Below are 15,171 nucleotides of genomic sequence, written 5' to 3' on the forward strand. Positions count from 1 at the left end.
GAAAGGAGAAAGGAAAACGAAAAAGGCGAATAAAAGGGCAAATCTTTTTGGTATTTTTTGAAAATCTTTTTAGAAGTGGGGGAGAGGAAAACGAGAGGCATATGGCAAATAAAGTAAATGCAAGAGATGAGTTTGTCATGGGTACTTGGTAGGCGTGATCTTGCTATGTATCCTCCCCGGCAACGGCGCTAGAAATCCATCTTGCTATCTCTTGAGCTTGCGTTGGTTTTAACTTGAAGATGAAAGGGTGACGCAGTGAAGTAGATAAGTATTTCCCTCAGTTTGTTGAGAACCAAGGTATCAATCCAGTAGGAGGAACAAGCAAGGCCCCGCTAGTAGTACCTATAAAAATAATCAAACACTTGCACCCAACGCTATAAAGGGGTTGTCAATCCCTTGAGAGTTATTTGCAAGGATGAGATCTGATAGAGATAGATATAAAAGATTGCGGAAACAAAATTAAATAAATTGCAGCAAAGTATTTTTGGTGTTTTTGGTTTATAGATCTGAAAATATAATATGGAAAATAGACCCCGGGGCCATAGGTTTCACTAGAGGCTTCTCTCATAAAGGAAAATAATAAGGTGGGTGAACAAAATACTCTCGAGCAATTGGTAGAAAAGCAAATAATTATGAAGATATCTAAGGCAATGATTATGCATATAGGCATCACGTCCGTATCAAGTAGACCGAAACGATTCTGCATCTACTACTATTACTCCACACATCGACCGACTCCTGCCTGCATGTAGAGTATTAAGTTCATGAAGAACAGAGTAACACATTCAGTAAGATGACATGATGTAGAGGGCTAACTCAAGCAATATGATGAAAATCCCATCTTTTTACCCTCGATGGCAACAATACAATACGTGCCTCGCTACCCCTACTTTGTCACTCGATGAGTGCTACTTCTCAAACAACAGCGCTAGAAATTGACACGTTGACGGAGACTTGCTTGCGTTGGTTTTTCCCTTGAAGAGGAAAGGGTGATGCAGCACAGCAGCAGTAAGTATTTCCCTCAGTTGAGAACCAAGGTATCAATCCAGTAGGAGAATCTCATCAAGTCCAGAGTATCTGCACAAACACAAAAGAGCTTGCACCCAACGCTATAAAGGGGTTGTCAATCCCTTCAAGATTGATTGCAAAGTGAGATCTGAAGGCGGAAAGTGCAACAAAGAAAAAGAGTAAGGCTGAAAATATAGTGTGGAGTAGACCCGGGGGCCATCGTGTTCACTAGAGGCTTCTCTCAAAATAACAAGTATTACGGTGGGTGAACAAGTTACTGTCGAGCAATTGATAGAACCGCGCAAAGTCATGACGATATCTAAGGCAATGATCATACATATAGGCATCACGTCCGAGACAAGTAGACCGATACTTTCTGCATATACTACTATTACTCCACACATCGACCGCTATCCAGCATGCATCTAGTGTATTGAGTTCATGACGAACAGAGTAACGCCTTAAGCAAGATGACATGATGTAGAGAGATAATCTCAAACCAATGATGAAAACCCCATCTTTTTACCCTTGATGGCAACAACATGATACGTGCCTCGCTAGCCCTTCTGTCACTGGGTGAGGTCACTGCACGGTATGAACCCAAAACCAAGCACTTCTCCCATTGCAAGAATCATAGATCAAGCTGGCCAAACAAAACCCGTGACTCGAAGAGAATTACAAGGATATGAAATCATGCATAAGAGAGATCAGAAGAAACTCAAATAAGATTCATAGATAATCTGATCATAAATCCACAATTCATCGGATCTCGACAAACACACCGCAAAAGAAGATTACATCGGATATATCTCCATGAAGATCATGGAGAACTTTGTATTGAAGATCCAAGAGAGAGAAGAATCCATCTAACTACTAGCTATGGACCGATAGGTCTATGGTGAACTACTCACGCATCATCGAAGAGGTCATGGTGTTGATGAAGAAGCCCTCCGTATCCGGATCCCCCCTCCGACAGGGCACCAGAACGTGCCCCAGATGAGATCTTGCGGAGACAGAAGCTTGCGGCGGCGGAAAAGTATTTTCGATGATCTCCTGATTTTTTCTGGGATTTTAGGGAATATATAGGCAAAAGACCTAGGGCAGGGGAGCCACGGGGAGCTCACAAGCCTGCTAGGCCCGGCCCCCCTAGGCCGGGCGTTGTGGGCTTGTGACCTCCTCCGAGGTCTCTTGCCTTGGTTCTCAAGTCTCCCGCGTGTCTTCTGTTATGGAAAAAATCATTCCGCAGATTTTATTCCTTTTGGACTCCGTTTCAAATTCTCCTCTAAAATGGGTCAAAAACACGGAAAAAACAGGAACTGGCACTTGGCACTTAGTTAATAAGTTAGTCCCAAAAAAGATATAAAAGGCATACAAAACATCCAAAGTTTGACAAGATAATAGCATGAAACCATCAAAAAATATAGATACGTTGGAGACGTATCAAGCATCCCCAAGCTTGACTCCTGCTCATCCTCGAGTAGGGAAGTGATAAAGACTGAATTTTTTATGTGGAATGCTACCTAGCATAGTTGTCCTTTGCAACTTCTTTCATGTGACATGAATGTTCAGATCTGTAAGATTCAAAACAATAGTTTACTATTGACATGAAAACAATAATACTTCAAGCAAACTAGCAAGCTAATCATGAACTTTCAAGATAACAAGGCCAAAGAAAGTTATCCCCACAAAATCATATAGTCTGGCTATGCTCCATCATCCTCACACAACTAATGTTAATCATGCACAACCCCGGTATTGGCCAAGTAATTGTTTTCGCACTCTTACTTTCTCAAACTTTTTATAACTATCACGCAATACATGAGCGTGAGCCATGGATATAGCACTATAGGTGGAATAGAGTGTGGTGGTGGTTGTGAGACAAAAAGGAGAAGATGGTTGATACGTCTCCATCATATGTACTTTTCCAAACTCTTTTGCCCTTGTTTTGGACTCTAATTTGCATGATTTGAATGGAACTAACGCGGACTGACGCTGTTTTCAGCAGAATTGCCATTGTGTTGTTTTTGTGCAGAACTGAAAGTTCTTGGAACATCCTGAAAATTTACGGAGAATATTTCTGGAAAATATGAAAAATACATGCGCAAAGATCCACCGGAGGGGACGGGCCAGTGGGCCACAAGCCCTGTAGCCGCGGCCTCCCCCCTGGCCCCGGCGACCAGGCTTGTGGGGCCCACGCGGCTCTGCCGCCCCCAATTCCATCGCTATTTATTCCCTTTCGTCCCGAAAAAAATCAAGAGAGAAGATTTCATCGCGTTTCATGATCCAAAGGCGCCGCCACATCCCGTTTTGCCCTGGAGGGCAGATCTGGAGTCCGTTTTGGGCTCCGGATCAAGGAGATCATTGCCATCGTCATCATCAACCTTCTTCCCTCTCCAATTCCATGAAGCTCTTCATCGTTCTTGAGTAATCTATTCATAGGCTCGTTGGGCGGTGATGAGTAGGATGAGATCTATCATGTAATCGAGTTAGTTTTGACGGGGATTGATCCCTAGTATCCACTATGTTCTGAGATTGATGTTGCTACTACTTTGCCATGCTTAATGCTTGTCACTAGGGCCCGAGTGCCATGAATTCAGATCTGAAATTATTATGTTGTTACCAATATTTGTGTGTTTTTGATCCGATCTTGCAAGTTGTAGTTACCTACTATGTGTTATGATCCGGCAACCCCGGAGTGACAATAACCGGAACCACTCCCGGTGATGACCATAGTTTGAGGAGTTCATGTGTTCACCAAGTGCTAATTCGTTGGTCAGGTTCTTTATTAAAAGGAGAACCTTAATATCCCGTAGTATCCATTTGGACCCCGCTGCCACGGGAGGGATGGACAATAGATGTCATGCAAGTTCTTTTCCCTAAGCACGTATGACTACACACGAAATGCATGCCTACATCACATTGACGAACGGGAGCTAGCCACATATCTCTCCGTGTTATAACTGTTGCATGATGAATGTCATCCAACAAATCACGGATCCATTGCCTACGAGTTTGTACCATTGCCTTTGTTACTTGTGTCGGGACCCCGATCCTAAGCCATAGGAATCCAGCCTGTAACACATCGCATCCCTTTCTGGTCTCACGCACGGTTAACTCCACGGCTGAAGCCTTACCTTAGGCGGGACCGTTTGCGTCTTTTGACTCACGTATGCGATAGTGTCGCTAGCAATCCAATGTCAAAGAACCCGGATCGACATGTCTAGTCATAAACCAAAGTGGCAGTACCGCACAAGGACAGGCATACATGACCCAACAAAGCAGGTGTCGGTCATCAGCGAATGTAGATGAGTCGTAGCAAGCTACAAGGACTCCCTTACATCGCGTGACATTTCCCCAAAGGGGACAGACACAGCAGCTAAGAAGGACACATGCCGGTCAACCAATGTGTCCAGAGCAGTAGCGAACTACCAAGGCTCGTTGGATCACAAAGGGGCATTTCCTTGTAAGGAATGATACTAAAGCTCACGACTAGGTAATCGAACCCCATACATATCAAGTACGACACACGTACGCATGGCATACCGATATATATAGATACATCGATGGCATCACAACATAACCATAAACATACAAGCTTTATTTAAGAGGCTCGGAAGAGCCACACACATAATATTACACATCAAGGGTCTCACGACCCATAACAGCAGTCATTCAGTTACAAGCCAGCGGAAGAGTTTAAACTGTCTGAGTACAGACAGGGCAACTAGAAGGCACATGGCCTGACTATACTACATACCAACGTAGGGCCAGATCGTAGCTGGGACACCAGCTACTCGTCGTCGTCGATGTCTACGAAGAACCCTCCATTAGGGTCATTAGCAACCTCTGCAACATTTATTAAACAAACATGAGTACGAAGGTACTCAGAAGACTTTAGGATAACTAACTACGCATGCAAGGTATCAAAAAGGTATTGTGGGGTTTCATGCGGAAAGCCAGCATTTGACTCGTGGCTAGACAACTTGCATTTTGAAATTATTTTTGACAACTTGATTTCTCGCACACGAGTCCACTAACACCACAACAATACACTATCGTGGAATCATTCCGTCTCCGTACGGAAATGCCATCCACGACACTCACGCTTATCTTGGCAATTTTATGAGTAGCCATTGAAGTTATCTATGAACAACATATGTCTCCAAGTAGTCCATATCCGCGGACGCGGCTATTTGAATAGATCATAACCCTGCAGGGGTGTACTTCGTCACACACGCTCTCGCCACTTATCGCCATGTGCACGTCATGCACCTCGGCAACCTTCAAGCGGAAGCCCAGCGAGGGAGTCGGCCACGACCGTTAACCACACTAGTACCTAGTCCAGGTTTATCGCCTATCTGAGAGTAACCCGTACGGAAGTCCGGCCGAGGTTTCCGCCACGGCCTCAAACGATGTGCGCAGGGTTCCCAAGCCCACCATCCGGGTGCCACTTGGTACACCGTGCCACTGCCTACCGCATCACGGCCCACCTCTCAGGTCAGCACCATGCACGGCCTCCAGCATTACTATAAACACCAGAAACTACTTGCAACTCCTGGACCGAGTACTACGCGATTAATAGGCCGAGCGGGGTCATATTTCAGGGCCCAGCATGTGGTAGTATCTAGTCTTGGATTACATACACGGAACTCAGTTCCTAAGGACGGTTCCAATGAAACAACCCGCCATGTACTCCTACACAGCCTTTCACCGGTACTTTTACCAAATCAAGTTCAACACACAACCTTTGCTCACCGAACACATTCCACAATTCTGTTCATCTCCCAGATGACAGACCATACACAACTCTAAGCATAGCATGCATAGCAGGAGAAGGCACAACATAGCTCAAGCAACTACTAGGTATGCTAGGTTGCAAGGTTCGGCTATTTACAGTAACAAGGTTAGGTCATGCAAAGGAAGTGGTTTCAACTATTGTGGCAAAAGCAGTTGAAGCAATTGATCTTAATGCAATAAATAGGTGCAGGAGCAAGAACATGGGATTTATCGGGATGATCAAAAGGGTTGCTTGCCTTGTTGCTCACAGGAGGGACAATATCCGTCAGACGGATATTCGGTGGAATCCGAGGGTGCGGAGCCTACCGAAATGAATGGCAACATTCAATAACAATCATATGCAATCAAAATGATGCATGAGCATGGCATGAGAATGCAAGGTGACAAGTTATTATAATCAACATGTATTAGGTTTAGAGTTGATTTGAATCACATTCGAATATCAATTCAAACGGGGTATTCTCGGATACCGGTTTAATTGATTCGACCTGATGCTCAGATCAACTTGACGTTAGCATGCATGCGATGTCATGTTAATGTACTGATTTGTAATTAGGACAGTGTGTGATCATGGCAATCATAATGAAATTTGAATATTTTCCAAATTCCATTTAAAAAGTAAATATAAGAATTGAATTATTCCTTATTCTACATGTTAGGGTTCTGTAACATTTTCAAACACGAATGAAAATAGCATATTCAGATTCCTTGAATTTTTTGGATACTTTTTCATATATAATTTATTTTCATTGGAGTTACAGATTAATTTCTATGAATTTTTGAAGTTTTAAACATTTCTAGAATTATTTTTATACTGGAAATTCTCTTTATTGCATCAGACTGACGTCAGCAGGTCAGCCGACCTGTTCAGGTCAAACCTGACAGGGGGGACCCACTGGTCAGCCTCTCTGGGACTAATCCCGCGCTGACCAGCCCCTAAACTGAGTTGACTTAGCCTTGGGCCCACTGTCAGCGAGAGATTAAGCTCCTAATCTACTGGATTAGCTTTGCCACGTCGGCCCCCACCGGAGCATGGCCGGCGGCGACCACAGGCGCGGCGGAGGGCTCGCCGGAGAGAGCTAGACAGCACATCGGCCGTCGGTTTTGGGCGCAGAAAGGAGCTACGGGTAGCTGGTGCAACGCCGCATCTAGCGGGGGCATCAGGGGAGGCTAGGGTCGCCGGGAGAGGCGCCGGCGACGAGCCGAAGCGGCGGCCGAAGCTCGGCCTTCTACAAGTGATGGCTCTAGGGCACGGGGAGGGCAGCTGAAGGGCTCATCACACTCCTGGAGGCTCGAGGAGCTCGATCCCTAGCTCGAGCGCGTGGATCAGACACCACAGCGACGACGACGACATGACCGGCGGCGAGGAGCTCTCGGCCTTGGTGGGGAACGGGGCTACGGTGCACGGAAGAGCGTGGGGCGAGAGGGAAAACGACGACGAGCTCACGGCGGTTCCGATGGTGTTGTTGAGGGGCTCGGGGGTGCGCCGGAGGGAGCGAATCGACGGGAGAGGTCTGGCGGCCCGAGGTGGAAGACGATGGCGTTGGGGCGATGCAGAGCTCGGGGAAGCTTTTGCTTCTGCAGAGATGACCAGACCGACAAGGCGAAGCTGCTGGACTACTCGGAGGAAGGTTCCCGTGGCTAGAAGCGCTGCGGCTCGAGCTCGAGCTCGTGGTAATGGCGGCAGCAGGAGGGAGGAAAAGATCCGAGAGGAGGGGGAAACCGGTGCTGGGGAATGGATAGAGGAGGCCGCGGGGAGCTTATCCCCGTTGTCGCGCTGTCCCGGGGGGCTCTGGAGCTCGCCACGGCGAAGCAGGAGGTGGAGGGGCCGCCGTGGTCGATCTCCCCTCTGCCAGAAGGCAGAGGAAGAAGACGACCCTGCCCCTGGTGGGCTGGGCCTCCTCAGGCATCAGGTAAGGTTTTTCTTCCTCTGATTTCTTTTCTGTTTTGTTCTGTTTTGCTAACTAATGTGTTGCTATTTATTTCAGCTCCAAAATGGTGGTAAAAACTATTTTAAACACACCTAAATATTTGTTATAATATTCCCAACCATTTCCAAAGTTTTCAACATTTTTGAAAATTTATAGTTTTTGATTTCAAATTTAAAATTTGAAACCAGTGGCTTTTTGCATTAATTTAAAATGCTTAAAGTGTCAAGAAAATAGTTTTCTCCAATGCTCATTTACTTTCATGATTTATCAGAAAGTTTGAACATTTCTTGAGGCCATTTTGGGTTCATTGATTTTAACTACTTTGAGTTTTCCTTTATTTAAAGTAGTGGCTAGGGTTTTGAGTTTTTCCTTTGCCACTTTCTTGTTCTTGATGGAGAATTATTAGATGCAAATGCAAAGAAGACATGAGCACAAGACTAACTTGCTTAAGGTGTCAGGGATGTGACAACTCACCCCCACTCAAAAGAATCTCGTCCCGAGATTTAGAAGTCGTCGGGAATAACGCAGGATACTCAAGTCGGAGACGATCCTCTCTTTCCCAAGTTGCCTCCTTTTCAGAATGATTTGACCATTGGACTTTAAGAAACTTGAGGTTTCGACGTCGAGTGGTACGCTCAGCTTGATCAAGAATACGCACGGGGTATTCTCGGTATGAAAGGTTATCTTGGAGATCAAGCGTTTCGTGGTCCACTTCACGGATAGGATCCAAAAAGCAACGCCTGAGTTGCGAGACGTGGAAAACATCATGAACCTTGGAAAGATGCGGAGGAAGTTCCAACTGGTAGGCAACTTCTCCTCGTTTGGCAAGAATGCGAAAAGGACCAATGTAACGAGGAGACAATTTTCCCTTGATACCGAATCGATGGGTACCCTTCAAAGGTGTAACCCGAAGGTAAGCCTTCTCGTCAACTTCAAAGGTCACAGCCTTATGATGACGATCATATTGGCTCTTTTGACGAGACTGGGCTGTTTTCAAGTTTTCACGAATAACGCGAACCTGCTCTTCTGCATCGTGGATCATATCCGGGCCAAAGAGTTGCCTCTCTCCGGTTTCTGACCAATTTAGAGGTGTTCGACATCTTCGTCCATAGAGAACTTCAAAAGGGGCTTTGCCCAAGCTTGATTGGTAACTATTGTTATAAACGAATTCGGCGAATGGAAGGCACTTCTCCCAATTCATACCGAACGAAATAACACAAGCTCGAAGCATATCTTCTAGGATTTGATTCACTATTTCTACCTGACCACTTGATTGGGGATGGAAAGCAGTGCTAAAAGATAGGTGAGTCCCCATGGCATTCTGAAAACTTTCCCAGAAGCGAGAAGTAAAGATACTTCCAAGGTCCGAGTTAATCTCCAGGGGAACACCATGAACACACACTATTCGAGAGATATATAACTCTGCTAGCTGGCTAGCTGTTATACTCTCACGAACGGGAAGAAAATGAGCCACTTTGGAAAGACGGTCAATGACCACAAAGATAGCATTATTTCATTTCTTGGTCTTGGGAAATCCGGTAATGAAATCCATGCTAATTTTATCCCATTTCCATTCAGGAATAGCTAGAGGTTGAAGGGTGCCAGCAGGCCTTTGATGTTCTGCCTTAACTCGACGACAAACGTCGGAGTTAGCAACGAACTCAGCAATTACTCTCTTCATCCTAGTCCACCAGAACCTCTGGTGTAGGTCCTGATACATCTTAGTACTACCGGGATGAATGGTGAGAGGAGAATCGTGAGCCTCCTTAAGGATTAACTGCCTTAGATGTGGGTTCTTAGGAACCACTGAACGATTCTGGAAGAACACAACACCTTGATCGTTCATGGAAAATTCTTTAGCGTTTCCGCTAAAAATATTCTCCTTGATCCGTGATATACCCTTGTCACGCTTTTGGCCAGCTATAATTTGATCCTTAAGAGTAGGCTTTACCACCAGGGTAGAAAGGAATCCTTGAGGAAGCATATGAAGATTCAACTTCCGAAAGTCCTCATGGAGATGTGGTTGACCTTGTTGTAGCATCAAATTGTTACAATAAGATTTACGACTTAGTGCATCGGCCATAACATTGTCCTTCCCCGGGGTGTAAGTTATCCCTAAGTCGTAATCCGAGATCAACTCAACCCACCGTCTTTGCCTGAGATGCAAATCCGGCTGGGTGAAAATATATTTCAGACTTTGGTGATCAGTGAATATTTCGCAACGATTACCCAGAAGGTAATGTTGCCAGGTTTTTAGTGCATGGACCATAGCTGCAAGCTCAAGGTCATGTGTGGGATAGTTATCCTCTTGTGGACGCAACTGTCGAGATGCGTATGCGATCACATGACGGTATTGCATGAGAATGCAACCTAATCCTTGTCGCGAGGCGTCGCAATAGATAACAAAGTCCTTAGAAAAATCTGGTGGTAGCAACACAGGTGCGGAAGTCAGGCGTCTTTTCAGTTCCTGAAAACTATGCTCACACTGTGGTGTCCACTCGAACTTTTTATCTTTCTTAAGGAGTTCAGTTAGAGGCTTTGCAACCTTGGAGAAATTCTCGACGAAGCGGCGACAATAGCTCACTAGACCAAGAAAACTCCTAACTTGCTTGACCGATTTAGGTTGAGTCCAATCAAGGACAGCTTGAACTCTCTCGGGATTGACACCAATACCCTTACCAGAGATTACGTGACCTAGATAGGTCACTTCGGGTAACGAGAATTCACATTTTGAAAATTTGGCATAAAGGCGATGCTCTCGAAGTTTCATCAATACCAGCCTTAGATGCTTGGCATGTTCTTGTTCGTTCTTCGAGTAGATGAGAATATCATCGAGATATACCACGACGAATTTGTCCAAATACTCCATGAAGATTGAATTCATCAGTCGAGAGAAAGTGGCTGGGGCATTGGTCAAACCGAAGGACATGACGGTGTACTCGTATTGGCCATAACGAGTAACAAAAGCCGTTTTTGGAATGTCCCCGTTCTTAATCTTGATTTGATGGTATCCCAACCTCAAATCCATTTTGGAGAAGACTGAGGATCCAGCGAGCTGATCGTACAGATCGTTGATCCTGGGGAGCGGATACTTGTTCTTTATGGTGACCAGATTAACTGGTCGGTAATCTACAACCATCCGACCCGTTCCGTCTTTCTTCTTGACGAAGAGGACGGGACAAGCCCAAGGAGAAGAGCTAGGACGAATGAAACCCTTGTTCAAGGCCTCATCTAATTGCTTCTTAAGTTCGACTAGCTCCAGGGGTGCCATCTTATATGGTCTTCTGGCTATTGGGACAGTTCCCGAAACAAGATCTATCACAAACTCTACATCTCTGTCAGGTGGAATTCCTGGCAGTTCCTCTGGAAAAAGATCCGAGAAGTCACGGACTACCGGAATGTCTTCGAGTTCCGGCAGAGGGTTGGCATTTAGGGAATAGAGTTGGCATTTGGCAACTCGAGTGGAGACATTTACTATCTCACCCGAGGGATGGGTAAGCTGGACATTTCTAGAATGAGTATCAATCTTGGCATAGTGAGCTGACATCCAATCCATGCCCAAGATGATATTAATATCCAAAGATTTCAATGCTATCAATGAGGCTAGAAAAACTAGCCTGTCTACTAGAATTTCATTGTCAGAGGTTATCCTAGAGGTTTGCCATTTACTACCAGGAGTTTGGACAACCAATGGAAGTGGCATATCACAAAAAGACATGTTACGCAACTGTGCATAACTTTCTGAAATGAAGGAATGAGAAGACCCAGTGTCAAAGAGAACGGATGTTGGGTGATGATTAACATGAAGCGTACCCAGCATGACGTCGGGATCCTCTGCAGCTTCTTCTGCTGACACATAGTTCACACGGCCACGTGCAGGAGTTGGCTTCACATAGTACGCTTTGCCCGACTTGGCCTGCCCGACGGACTTTCCGGGTTGCTTGGCACCCACATTCTGAGGACACTCACGGGAATAGTGCCCTGGTTCTCCACACTTGTAGCATATCACCTGGTTGGCATGTGGTGCAGCATTGCTAGCTGGACCACCATAAGCTTTTGCTGGAGGGTTGCCCTGATTCGTCTGAGGCGCCACGTAGGATGGCCTCGGAGTGTATCTTGGCGGCAGAGAATTGTTTGGAACCCACAGCCTGCGTTTTGGAAACGCAGAACCAGAAGACGAGCCAAAGTCACGGGAGTGCTTCCTTGTGGCTTCGAAGTCAGTATGACCAGTCTCGGCACTGATCGCTTTGTTGACCAGGGCTTGAAAGCTTGCACACTCATGGAGGCGCAGATCACGATGCAACTCAGGGCTCAGACCCTTACGGAATCTTGCTTGCTTCTTGGCGTCAGTAGACACCTCCTCTGTTGCATAGCGGGCGAGGTTACCGAACTCGCGGCTATAGGCATCCACAGACAACTTGCCCTGAGTGAAGGCACATAACTCCTCTCTCTTTCTGTCCATCAGGCCCTCTGGAATATGGTGCGGACGAAAAGCTGCACTGAAGTCTGCCCATGTGGCCACTGGTTCAGCGGGACGCATAGCTTCAAAATTTCCCACCACAGATTGGCGGGTCCTTCCAGGAAATACGCCGCAAAGGTCACCTTGTCGGCCTCAGACACATTCGCAGAGCGAATCTTGCGTGAGATGCTGCACAGCCAGTCATCAGCGTCGAGGGGATCGACGGAATGATGAAACTTTGGAGGATTCAACTTCACAAAGTCATTAAGGGACACTGCAGCATTCCTAGGCTGTCGAGCCGTATTCTGCTCAATACGCTCTAGCAGTCGATTGGTCTCCCTTTTGTTTCTTTCTGCCTCAAGCATCACTTCCACTAGAGAAGGCGGGTGAGGCAGGTCTTCCTGCGTCTCTTGACTACCCTCACCTTGCTCATGAGCAGGGGCACGGTTCAACCTGGTGAACACCATCCTGACAAACAAACTCATAGCTTAGACCAACATCATATCAATACTAGTTGTGCATTAAGAATGTACTGAACACACGGAATGCGGAAATGAATATCCGAACAGCATGGTAACAAGCAACTGCTATATATACACCATGGTTCATACACACCCTTACATAGTTCAGTACAACCTTAACCGAAGAGCAAACTACTGAAATTATGAAACTACTCATCAGAGGCTTACAAGCTTCCTATACATTATTTATCTAGGCCTCCGGAATTCATTTCACATTACATGCATACTTCACAAGTCATGCAGGACTGTGAACGTACGGCTACTACCATACTATCCTTCCGCTCACAGCTCAGGCATCTGCATAAAACATCTCATAGAGATTGCCTCCATGACCTGGAAGCTCAACCTGCGGATCAGGAAACACTCTAGCCTGAGATCCCTGGGATCCATAAGGACACGGATGTGGCCTTGGTCCCCTGACTGGTGGTAAGATGGGTCCCCGAAGAGGTGTGACTCCTCCTATAGCTGGCCAGTCAACGTGGGCCGGAAGATGGGCCCTAACAGGGTTCAGCATCTCCATCTCTCCATGCCGTGTCTGGACTACCGGTGCCAGCTGCGTCAAAGCTGTCCACAGACGGGCACGGGTAGCATATAGCTCCATGCGGAGAGCACGACCATCCCTGTCTCTGTTCTCTAGCATCTCAACAGTGGACTGCAGTAGTGGATCCTCCATAGAAGAATCAAAATAGACTCCACTGAGGTATCCCTCTTCACCAGGCTGAGAGGCCGGAACATAGCAAAACTCTGAATTCTGCAGTAGTGCATGTCTCGCTCTCATAATGGTCAGCATTGAGTAGGCAGCATCTTGTACTGCCATGTCAACAGTGACTCCCAACCCATAGGACCAATGGATTGGCTCCTCAGCTCCAGGGTAGTCTGGAAATACCCTAACAGTGCAGATGTACTAGCTCTGTTTGAAGTCTTGGTACTGTTCCTCCACTGTGTACTCGGGGTACCAGCGGTAACCGCACACCGACATCACCCTGACCAGCATGGCCGTATGACCCGGCACATCAATGCACCTGGTCAGACGTACCACCTGACGAGAAGGACGGCCAGGCATCTGTAATTAGAGAGTAATGCAAAAGCATTAGAGCTCTGAATGAAAAATTGGGCAGCATAACGGCTGTAAATGCTCAAAAACAAATTTTGAGACAACCCAAAATGGAATAGCGTAACCACTCAACTATCAAGTTCAACTCTCTGATCATCAAACTTACTTCCTGCTTCCTAGGAATAAAAGAAACCCAATAGCTCTTGACCCGTAGTCCTATAAGCTACCGATCAGAAACACGAGCCTAGGAGAAGATGAGTAACCTAGTCCTTAATTCCCGCAGAAAAGACGAGGATGACCAGAATAGAATAACTTGAGAAGAGAACAAGAGTCTTACGTTCCCTTCCATAAACAATTCCCTTATATATAACTAAAGCAATTCTAGACTCAACTTCGACCAGTTTGGCTTAGTAATCCTACAGTCAGTCAGGCTCTAATACCAACGTTGTCGGGACCCCGATCCTAAGCCATAGGAATCCAGCCTGTAACACATCGCATCCCTTTGTGGTCTCATGCACGGTTAACTCCACGGCTGCAGCCTTACCTTAGCCGGGACCGTTTGCGTCTTTTGACTCACGTATGCGATAGTGTCGCTAGCAATCCAATGTCAAAGAACCCAGATCGACATGTCTAGTCATAAACCAAAGTGGCAGTACCGCACAAGGACAGGCATACATGACCCAACAAAGCAGGTGTCGGTCATCAGCGGATGTAGACGAGTCGTAGCAAGCTACAAGGACTCCCTTACATCGCGTGACATTTCCCCAAAGGGGACAGACACAACAGCTAAGAAGGACACATGCCGGTCAACCAATGTGTCCAGAGCAGTAGCGAACTACCAAGGCTCGTTGGATCACAAAGGGGCATTTCCTTGTAAGGAATGCTACTAAAGCTCACGACTAGGTAATCGAACCCCATACATATCAAGTACGACACACGTACGCATGGCATACCGATATATATAGATACATCGATGGCATCACAACATAACCATAAACCTACAAGCTTTATTTAAGAGGCTCGGAAGAGCCACACACATAATATTACACATCAAGGGTCTCACGACCCATAACAGCAGTCATTCAGTTACAAGCCAGCGGAAGAGTTTAAACTGTCTGAGTACAGACAGGGCAACTAGAAGGCACATGGCCTGACTATACTACAGACCAACGTAGGGCCAGATCGTAGCTGGGACACCAGCTACTCGTCGTCGTCGATGTCTACGAAGAACCCTCCATTAGGGTCATTAGCAACCTCTGCAACATTTATTAAACAAACATGAGTACGAAGGCACTCAGCAAGACTTTAGGATAACTAACTACTCATGCAAGGTATCAAAAAGGTATTGTGGGGTTTCATGCGGAAAGCCAGCATTTGACTCGTGGCTAGACAACTTGCATT

The sequence above is a fragment of the Hordeum vulgare genome, chromosome 1H, assembly GCF_904849725.1.
Source record: "Hordeum vulgare subsp. vulgare chromosome 1H, MorexV3_pseudomolecules_assembly, whole genome shotgun sequence".
Taxonomy (NCBI): domain Eukaryota; kingdom Viridiplantae; phylum Streptophyta; class Magnoliopsida; order Poales; family Poaceae; genus Hordeum; species Hordeum vulgare.